The sequence below is a fragment of the Triticum aestivum genome, chromosome 5A, assembly GCF_018294505.1.
Source record: "Triticum aestivum cultivar Chinese Spring chromosome 5A, IWGSC CS RefSeq v2.1, whole genome shotgun sequence".
NCBI classification, from domain to species: Eukaryota; Viridiplantae; Streptophyta; class Magnoliopsida; order Poales; family Poaceae; genus Triticum; species Triticum aestivum.
The window spans coordinates 440,321,508-440,333,510 of record NC_057806.1 but is presented as its reverse complement, the minus strand read 5'-3'; positions in this window follow the sequence as shown (position 1 = coordinate 440,333,510).

The following is a 12,003-nucleotide window of genomic DNA, read 5'->3' as shown; positions in this document are numbered from 1 at the left end:
TGAGATATGATTATACTTGTTTCTCTAGGATGAAGGCTTCACACCTTCCCTTTTCATGCAAATTTAATGATGATAAAACCTTGGCTTCTTATGCTAATGGTATATATGATTACTATGATGTGGAACAAATAGAAGATTTTGTTGCTTTTATGGGTGCTTATGAAATTGAATCTTTGTTTAAAGAGTGTGAAAATTTTGATGATTCAGTTTATAGACCTGAAAATTTAGCTATCCTTAAATATTGCTATGAGAATTATAAATTCAACTCCGATATTGATGATTTTATTGAGAAAATCTCCGCTGTCCAAGAAGAGACTAATATTTTGCAGGAGTCTATGGAAGGCGAAATTGATGAAACTGTGAGCTCATTGGATGAAAAAGATGATGAGGAGAGCGAAGAACAAAAGGAGGAAGAACGGATTAGCTACCCGTGCCCACGTTCTAATGAGAGTAACCCTCCAACACATACATTGTTTAATGTCCCTTCGTGCTTACCGAAGGATGATTGCTATGATAACTATTATGACCCTGTTGATTTTTTTGAAATATCCCTTTTTGATGATGCTTGCTATGCTTGTGGCCAAGATGCCAATATAAATTATGCTGATGGAGATGAACTTGCTATAGTTCCTTATGTTAAACATGAAATTGTTGCTATTGCACCCACGCATGATAGTCCTATTATCTTTTTGAATTCTCCCGACTACACTATATCGGAGAAGTTTGCACTTGTTAAGGATTATATTGATGGGTTGCGTTTTACTATTACACATGATGATTTTGATGAATATAATATGCATGTGCTTGCTGCTCCTAATTGCAATTATTATGAGAGAGGAACTATATCTCCACCTCTCTATGCTTCCAATACGATAAAATTGCAAGAAAATGTTTATACTATGCATTGGCCTTTACTATGTGTGCATGAATTGTTCTTTTATGACATGCCGATGCATAGGAAGGGACTTAGACTTCGTTGTTGCATGATATATGTTACTTTGTGCTCACTACTAAATGCCAAATCATTGCTAATTAAAATTGGCTTTGATATACCTTGGGATCCGGGTGGATTCATTACTTGATCACTATATGCCTAGCTTAATGGCTTTAAAGAAAGTGTTGCCAGGGACACAACCCGGAAGTTTTAGAGAGTCATTTATTTCTGTTGTGTGCTTTTATAAGGCTTAAAAATAAAAATAATGTGCCAAGATTTTCCTTTAAGATGTTTACTTTGCTTGTTGGTTTGTACGATGCAGGACAGAAACTTTGGCTGTAGTGCGCGATTTTACATTTTTTACTGGAACGTCAAATGGTTCTGATTATTTCTGCACTTTATTTATATACAAATTTTCTATGCTTGTAGATCATGAAAAGAATGCTTTATGTGATGGTTATATTGTTGAATTCATTCATGATTCTACTGAAAATTATTTGAGGGAGGAACATATGCTTGTAGGAATTGCAATAATATCAAGTTTCCTCTCGATGTGTTGAAAATCTTGAAGATTTGCTTGTTTCACCTTCCTATGCAAGTTGATTATTGTTCCCATAAATTGTTTGCTTACAAAATACCTATGCATAGGAATTGGGTTATACTTAAATGTCCTAGTCATCTTCTTCATGATGCTCTCTTTAGTTTCAATTTTTATCTTTTATGTGAGCATCATTGAAATCATCATGCCTAGCTAGGGGCGTTAAACGATAGCGCTTGTTGGGAGGCAACTCAATTTTATTTTTGTTCTTTGCTTTTTGATCCTGTTTAATAATAAATAATTCATCTAGCCTCTGTTTAGATGTGGTTTTATGCTTTTAATTAGTGTTTGTGCCAAGTAGAACCTTTGGGAAGACTTGGGGAAAGTCTTTGCGATCTTGCTGTAAAAAACAGAAACTTTAGCGCTCACGAGATTTTCTGCCATTTTTTAATGGAGAGTGATATTTAGTTAATTATTTTTTAATATGATTAATAGATAAATTCCTCACGTCCAGAAGTTTAGTTTAGAATTTTTGGGGTTCCAGAAGTATTCGAAACCTACAGATTACTACAGACTGTTCAGTTTTTGTCAGATTCTGTTTTTCGTGTGTTGTTTGCTTATTTTGATGAATCTATGGCTAGTAATAGAGTTTATGAACCATATAAAAGTTGGAATACATTAGGTTTAATAACAATATAAATAAAGAATGAGTTAATTACAGTACCTTGAAGTGGTGTTTGTTTTCTTTTACTAACGGAGCTCACGTGTTTTCTGTTAAGTTTTGTGTTGTGAAGTTTTCAAGTTTTGGGTAAAGATTCGATGGACTATGGAATAAGGAGTGGCAAGAGCCTAATCTTGGGGATTCCCAAGGAACCCCAAGGTAATATTAAAGGATAACCAAGAGCCTAAGCTTGGGGATGCCCCGGAAGGCATCCCCTCTTTCGTCTTCGTTCATCGGTAACTTTACTTGGAGCTATATTTTTATTCACCACATGATATGTGTTTTGCTTGGATCGTCAATTTATTTTGTTAGGATTTTATTGATGTTATTTAGTAAAAAAATTTGCATATTTTATTTCAATAAAAGTGGCATTGATAGCCTTTACTATGCCTATTTTACAAGTCTACATGTTGCTGTTTGAAAACAGAAAGTTTACCGCTGTTGCAAAAATTCCCTAGAAAATTCAGAATGTGACAAAATGTTGAAACATTTTGCATAATAAGATCTTATAAATTTACTACAGTGGGAATTTTATTTCATAATTGTTGGAGCTAGGGAAGTATGGATCTTGCTGCATTCTTTACAGACTGTCCTGTTTAGGCAGATTGCTGTTATGTTTGCATTGTCTGCATATGTTCGCTTGTTTAATGATTCTATTTGAGGATAGGACTATTAAATATGCAGAGGCATTTAGTATGCAATGTTTAATAATAATTTTAGTGATTTTCTACAGTAGATTATGATAAGGTTTTTGCATTGGTTTATACTAACTTATCTCACGAGTCCTTGTTGAGTTTTGTGTGGATGAAACTTTTGAGATTTAGGCAGGCCGTGATATGAGAGGAATTAAGGAGACACAGAAGCTCAATATTGGGGATGCCCAAGGCATCCCAAGATAATATTTCAAGAAGTCTCAAGCGTTTAAGCTTGGGGATGCCCCGGTTGGCATCCCACATTTCTTCTTCGACAACTATCGGTTAGTATCAGTTGATCCTAAGTTTTTGCTTCTTCACATGATGAGTGCTATCCATGAATTGTTGTTTTATTTTGTTTTGCTTGCTGTTTGAATAATATCTCAAGATCTGAAATCCTTAAATGGGAGAGTCTTCACATAGCTAAATAATTATTTAACTACTCATTGATCTTCACTTATATCTTTTTGGAGTAGTTTGCCATTTACTCGTGTGCTTCACATATATCCCATGGGGAGTAATGACTTCACATATAAGAAGCAGAGGTGGTAAATTTATTGAAGGTTAGCAAACATTGTATTGGTCACTTGAACAATTCATGAAAGAATATTGAGGGAAGAGAGATTTCACATATAAATATACTATCTTGGACATCTTTTGTAATTGTGAGCACTCATTAAAATATGACATGTTAAAAGGTTGATGTTGGACAAGGGAGACAACGTAATGGGTTATGTTTTCTTATATCTGAAATAAAGTATATTGTCATGGATCATTCAACATGCTGAGCTTGCCTTTCCCCCTCATGCTAGCCAAATTCTTTGCACCAAGTAGAGATGCTACTTGTGCTTACAAACATCCCTTAAACCAGTATTGCCATGAGAGTCCACCATACCTACCTATGGATTGAGTAAGATCCTTCAAACAAGTTGTCATCGGTGCATGCAATGAAAATTCCTCTCTAAATATGTATGATCTATTAGTGTGGAGAAAATAAGCTTTATACGATCTTGTGATCTGGAAGCAATAAAAGCGACGAGCTGCCTAATAAAGGTCCCTATCACAAGTGGCAATATAAAGTGATGTTCTTTCGCATTAAGATTTTGTGCATCCAACTATAAAAGCGCATGACAACCTCTGCTTCCCTCTGCGAAGGGCCTATCTTTTATTCTTGTCTTATACCTTATGCAAGAGTCATGGTGATCTTCACCTTTCCTTTTTACATTTTATCCTTTGGCAAGCACATTGTGTTGGAAAGATCCTGATATACATATCCAATTGGATGTAAGGCATCATGAACTATTATTGTTGACATTACCCTTGAGGTAAAAGGTTGGGAGGTGAATCTATAAGCCCCTATCTTTCTCTGAGTCTGATTAAAACTTTGAACCCATAAATATCACGTGAGTGTTAGCAATTGTGAAAGACTAAATGATAGTTGAGTATGTGAAGTTTGCTGAATCAAAGCTCTAACATAGACCCTTCCTGAAAATAAGATGAATTGTAATTATTTGATGACTAATAACACCGTTTGTTAGTTTTCAAGAAAGTTTATGATCTATACTTTAACATGTGAATAGCTTGGTACTTGATCATGAGAAGTCCTATGAGTTGAGCTACTATTATGATATATAATGATGCTAGAAAAGGTGATTGAAATTACGATTGATCAAACTTGTGTACATGCTAGCATTCACACTTCATAAATTCTTTCTTTTATCATTTACCTACTTGAGGACGAGCATGAATTAAGCTTGGGGATTGATACGTCTCCATCGTATCTATAATTTTTGATTGTTCCATGCCAATATTATTCAACTTTCATATGCTTTTGGCAACTTTTTATACTATTTTTGGGACTAACATATTGATCCAGTGCCCAATGCCAGTTCCTATTTGTTGCATGTTTTATGTTTCATAGAAAACCCATATCAAACGGAATCCAAACGGGATAAAAACGGACGGAGAATATTTTTGGAATATTTGGAGAATATGGGAAGAAAAATCCATGCGAGACGATTCTCGAGGGGGGCACGAGGCAGGGGGCGCGCCCCACCCCCTGGTCGCGCCTTTGACCCTTGTGGGGCCCTCGTAACACGGTTGCTGCTATTCTTTTGCCGCAAGAAAGCTAATTTTCAAGAAAAAATCTCGGTGAAGGTTTCAGTCCAATCGGAGTTACGGATGTCCATATATATACGAAACAGTGAAAGGGCAGCCAGAGAGAGCGCAGAAACAGAGAGAGATAGAGAGACAGATCCAATCTAGGAGGGGCTCTCGCCCCTCCCATGCCATGGAGGCCAAGGACCAGAGGGGAAACCCTTCTCCCATCTAGTGAGGAGGTCAAGGAAGAAGAAGAAGGGCCCCCCTCTCCCCTTCTCTTTCGGTGGCGCCGGAACGCTGCCGTGGCCACCACCATCATCACCGCGATCTTCACCAACACCTCCGCCATCTTCACCAACATCTCCATCACCTTCCCCCCTCTATCTACAACGGTCCACTCTCCCGCAACCCGCTGTACCCTCTACTTGAACATGATGATTTATGCTTCATATTATTATCCAATGATGTGTTGCCATCCTATGATGTCTGAGTAGATTTTCATTGTCCTATCGGTGGTTGATGAATTGCTATGATTGATTTAATTTGCTTGTGGTTATGTTTCTGTCCTTTGGTGCCCATCATATGAGCGCATGTGTGGATCACACCATAGGGTTAGTCGTATGATGATAGGACTATGTATTGGAGGGCAAGAGTGACAGAAGCTTCAACCTAGCATAGAAATTGATGCATACGGGATTGAAGGGGGACCAATATATCTTAATGCTATGGTTGGGTTTTACCTTAATGAACGTTAGTAGTTGCGGATGCTTGCTAATAGTTCCAATCATAAGTGCAGAGAATTCCAAGTCAGGGATGACATGCTAGCAGTGGCCTCTCCCACATAAAACTTGCTATCGGTCTAGTAAGTAGTTAATTGCTTAGGGACAATTTCACAACTCCTACCACCACTTTTCCACACTCGCTATATTTACTTTATTGTGTCTTTATCTAAACAGCCCCTACTTTTTATTTATGTGCTCTTTATTATCTTGCAAACCTATCCAAAAACACCTACAAAGTACTTCTAGTTTCATACTTGTTTTAGGTAGAGCGAACGTCAAGCATTCGTAGAGTTGTATCAGTGGTCGATAGAACTTGAGGGAATATTTGTTCTACCTTTAGCTCCTCATTGGGTTCGACACTCTTACCTATTGAAAACTGTTGCGATCCCCTATACTTGTGGGTTATCAAGACCTTTTTCTGGCGCCGTTGCCGGGGAGCAATAGCGTGGGGTGAATATTCTCGTGTGTGCTTGTTTGCTTTATCACTAAGTAATTTTTATTTGCTGTTCTAAGTTGTTCTCTATCTTTAGTTATGGATATGGAACACGAAATACCAAAAAAAATTAGGTTTAGTTGCTACTCAAGGAGATGAGGAACCTCCTAAAACCCTCGATGCTCATTATGTGAAAGATATCATGTACTACTTTGATAATCCTGAGAAAACCCCATTCAATTATATAATGGGAGACACGTTGGATCAACATGAATACTTTAGGGATTATCGCTTGACACAAAAAGGGAAACTATTATGGGATCAAATTCATATGTTGCATTGGTATGCCCGACAACTTTGCTTGAGATATGATTATACTTGTTTCTCTAGGATGAAGGCTTCACACCTTCCCTTTTCATGCAAATTTAATGATGATAAAACCTTGGCTTCTTATGCTAATGGTATATATGATTACTATGATGTGGAACAAATAGAAGATTTTGTTGCTTTTATGGGTGCTTATGAAATTGAATCTTTGTTTAAAGAGTGTGAAAATTTTGATGATTCAGTTTATAGACCTGAAAATTTAGCTATCCTTAAATATTGCTATGAGAATTATAAATTCAACTCCGATATTGATGATTTTATTGAGAAAATCTCCGCTGTCCAAGAAGAGACTAATATTTTGCAGGAGTCTATGGAAGGCGAAATTGATGAAACTGTGAGCTCATTGGATGAAAAAGATGATGAGGAGAGCGAAGAACAAAAGGAGGAAGAACGGATTAGCTACCCGTGCCCACGTTCTAATGAGAGTAACCCTCCAACACATACATTGTTTAATGTCCCTTCGTGCTTACCGAAGGATGATTGCTATGATAACTATTATGACCCTATTGATTTTTTTGAAATATCCCTTTTTGATGATGCTTGCTATGCTTGTGGCCAAGATGCCAATATAAATTATGCTGATGGAGATGAACTTGCTATAGTTCCTTATGTTAAACATGAAATTGTTGCTATTGCACCCACGCATGATAGTCCTATTATCTTTTTGAATTCTCCCGACTACACTATATCGGAGAAGTTTGCACTTGTTAAGGATTATATTGATGGGTTGCGTTTTACTATTACACATGATGATTTTGATGAATATAATATGCATGTGCTTGCTGCTCCTAATTGCAATTATTATGAGAGAGGAACTATATCTCCACCTCTCTATGCTTCCAATACGATAAAATTGCAAGAAACTGTTTATACTATGCATTGGCCTTTACTATGTGTGCATGAATTGTTCTTTTATGACATGCCGATGCATAGGAAGGGACTTAGACTTCGTTGTTGCATGATATATGTTACTTTGTGCTCACTACTAAACGCCAAATCATTGCTAATTAAAATTGGCTTTGATATACCTTGGGATCCGGGTGGATTCATTACTTGATCACTATATGCCTAGCTTAATGGCTTTAAAGAAAGTGTTGCCAGGGACACAACCCGGAAGTTTTAGAGAGTCATTTATTTCTGTTGTGTGCTTTTATAAGGCTTAAAAATAAAAATAATGTGCCAAGATTTTCCTTTAAGATGTTTACTTTGCTTGTTGGTTTGTACGATGCAGGACAGAAACTTTGGCTGTAGTGCGCGATTTTACATTTTTTACTGGAACGTCAAATGGTTCTGATTATTTCTGCACTTTATTTATATACAAATTTTCTATGCTTGTAGATCATGAAAAGAATGCTTTATGTGATGGTTATATTGTTGAATTCATTCATGATTCTACTGAAAATTATTTGAGGGAGGAACATATGCTTGTAGGAATTGCAATAATATCAAGTTTCCTCTCGATGTGTTGAAAATCTTGAAGATTTGCTTGTTTCACCTTCCTATGCAAGTTGATTATTGTTCCCATAAATTGTTTGCTTACAAAATACCTATGCATAGGAATTGGGTTATACTTAAATGTCCTAGTCATCTTCTTCATGATGCTCTCTTTAGTTTCAATTTTTATCTTTTATGTGAGCATCATTGAAATCATCATGCCTAGCTAGGGGCGTTAAACGATAGCGCTTGTTGGGAGGCAACTCAATTTTATTTTTGTTCTTTGCTTTTTGATCCTGTTTAATAATAAATAATTCATCTAGCCTCTGTTTAGATGTGGTTTTATGCTTTTAATTAGTGTTTGTGCCAAGTAGAACCTTTGGGAAGACTTGGGGAAAGTCTTTGCGATCTTGCTGTAAAAAACAGAAACTTTAGCGCTCACGAGATTTTCTGCCATTTTTTAATGGAGAGTGATATTTAGTTAATTATTTTTTAATATGATTAATAGATAAAACTTGGTCATTCACATGGTTAGTCATAAAATCCTACATAAAACTTGTAGATCATTGAATATGATATGTTTGATTCCTTGCAATAGTTTTGCGATATAAAGATGGTGATATTAGAGTCATGCTATTGGGTAGTTGTGGATTAGTATAAATACTTGTGTTGAGGTTTGTGATTCCCGTAGCATGCACGTATGGTGAACCATTATGTAACGAAGTCGGAGCATGATTTATTTATTGATTGTCTTCCTTATGATGGCGGTCAGGGACGAGCGATGGTCTTTTCCTACCAATCTATCCCCCTAGGGGCATGCGTAGTAGTACTTTTCTTCGAGGGCTAATAAACTTTTGCAATAAGTATATGAGTTCTTTATGACTAATGTGAGTCCATGGATTATACACACTCTCACCCTTCCATCATTGCTAGCCTCTTCGGTACCATGCATTGCCCTTTCTCACCTCGAGAGTTGGTGCAAACTTCGCCGGTGCATCCAAGCCCCGTGATATGATACGCTCTGTCACACATAAACCTCCTTATATCTTCCTCAAAACAGCCACCATACGTACCTATCATGGCATTTCCATAGCCATTCCGAGATATATTGCCATGCAACTTCCATCATCACCATATACATGACTTGAGCATTTATTGTCATATTGCTTTGGATGATCGTAAGATAGCTAGCATGATATTTTCATGTCTTGTCCGTTTTTTGATGTCATTGCTACGCTAGATCATTGCACATCCCGGTACACCACTGGAGGCATTCATATAGAGTCATATCTTTGTTCTAGTATCGAGTTGTAAGTAAATAGAAGTGTGATGATCATCATTATTAGAGCATTGCCCCCCCCCAAAGAGAGGCCAAAGAAGCCTAAATAAGAAAGGGGGCCAAAGAAGCCCATTCAAAAAAAGAAAAAAAGAAAAAATAAATAAAAAGGGGCAATGTTACTATCCTTTTACCACACTTGTGCTTCAAAGTAGCACCATGTTCTTCATATAGAGAGTCTCTTGAGTTATCACTTTCATATACTAGTGGGAATTTTCATTATAGAACTTGGCTCGTATATTCCGATGATGGGCTTCCTCAAATGCCCGAGGTCTTCATGAGCAAGCAAGTTGGATGCACACCCGCTTTGTTTCAGTTTGAGCTTTCATACACTTATAGCTCTAGTGCATCTGTTGCATGGCAATCCCTGCTCCTCACATTGACATCAATTGATGGGCATCTCCATAGCCCATTGATTAGCCGCGTCGATGTGAGACTTTCTCCCTTTTTTGTCTTCTCCACATAACCCCCATCATCATATTCTATTCCACCTATAGTGCTATATCCATGGCTTGCGCTCATGTATTGCGTGAGGGTTGAAAAAGCCGAAGCGCGTTAAGAAGTATGAACCAATTGCTCAGCTTGTCATCGGGGTTGTGCATGATGTGAATATTTTGTGTGGTGAAGATGGAGCATAGCTAGACTATATGATTTTGTAGGGATAACTTTCTTTGGCCATGTCATTTTGAAAAGACATGATTGCTTTATCAGTAGGCTTGAAGTATTATTGTTTCTATGTCAAATGATAGACTATTGCTTTGAATCACTCATGCCTTAATATTCATGCCATGATTAGATACATGATCAAGATTATGCTAGGTAGCATTCCACATCAAAAATTATCTTTTTATCATTTACCTACTCGAGGACGAGCAGGAATTAAGCTTGGGGATGCTGATACGTCTCCGTCGTATCTATAATTTTTGATTGTTCCATGCCAATATTATTCAACTTTCATACGCTTTTGGCAACTTTTTATACTATTTTTGGGACTAACATATTGATCCAGTGCCCAGTGCCAGTTCCTGTTTGTTGCATGTTTTATGTTTCGCAGAAAACCCATATCAAACGGAATCCAAACAGGATAAAAACGGATGGAGAATATTTTTGGAATATTTGGAGAATACGGGAAGAAAAATCCACGCGAGACGGTTCCCGAGGGGGGCACGAGGTAGGGGCGCGCCCCACCCCCCTGGGCGCACCCCTGACCCTCATGGGCCCCTCGTAAGGCGGTTGCTGCTATTCTTTTGCTACAAGAAAGCTAATTTTCAGGAAAAAATCTCGGTGAAGGTTTCAGTCCAATCGGAGTTACGGATCTCCATATATATACGGAATGGTGAAAGGGCAGCTAGAGAGAACGCAGAAACAGAGAGAGACAGAAAGACAGATCCAATCTCGGAGGGGCTCTCGCCCCTCCCATGCCATGGAGGCCAAGGACCAGAAGGTAAACCCTTCTCCCATCTAGGGAGGAGGTCAAGGAAGAAGAAGAAGAAGAAGGGCCCCCCTCTCCCCTTCTCTTCCGGTGGCGCCGGAACGCTGCCGTGACACCATCATCATCATCGCGATCTTCACCAACACCTCCGCCATCTTCACCAACATCTCCATCACCTTCTCCCCTCTATCTACAGTGGTCTACTCTCCCGCAACTCGTTGTACCCTCTACTTGAACATGGTGCTTTATGCTTCATATTATTATCCAATGATGTGTTGCCATCCTAGGATGTCTGAGTAGATTTTCATTGTCCTATCGGTGGTTGATGAATTGCTATGATTGATTTAATTTTCTTGTGGTTATGTTGCTGTCCTTTGGTGCCCATCATATGAGCGCGCGCATGGATCACACCATAGGGTTAGTTGTATGTTGATAGGACTATGTATTGGAGGGCAAGAGTGACAGAAGCTTGAACCTAGCATAGAAATTGATGCATACACTACTAGGAAAAGGCCTACTAGTGGCGCACCTGTTTTGGCTACTAACGGCGCACTATAGGTGCGCCACTAGTACCACGCCATTAGTATTTTTTACTAACTAGTAAGCATGCACGTGCAACGCACGTCTAACACAAATGTACATTGTATCAAACATCCAGAAAATTTGAAATGTTATTCTTCGTGAATTAGTATGCCTTTTTTAAAAGATGAATCAATATGCCTCTTTAATCCAAATATCAGACGCTCTTTCATATAAGTTGCATCAATTATATATTCTCTTGCAAAAAATACACACTTTTCCAATATATAGTTCCCCAAACACATTAATCTCTTGCAAGTGAATTCTGGTGAAGTTCGTGTGCCAGTAGGCATCTGTGGAGGTGAACGCCGAGCTGGTGGGGCGTAGGGCGGCGGAAGGGGGTCAATTCATGCCGGCGAGCCTGGTGCAGAGCCAGCATGACCTGCTGCGGATCGCCGCCGCCGAGGGGATCACCGTCGTCCACGCCACGGTGCCCGCCACCGCCGTCGTCGAGTGACCATTTCTTATTTTTGAATCCAGTTTCATGGCTTTGTACACTGGACAGACATTTATTCAGACCACATTCATGATCTCATCCATATAATGTACAACTTATAAAAACTTACACAAGCAAGCTATCATCAACCTCAACATTACCCAATTCATTTAACATTATGCTTCTTGCCATCATCAGA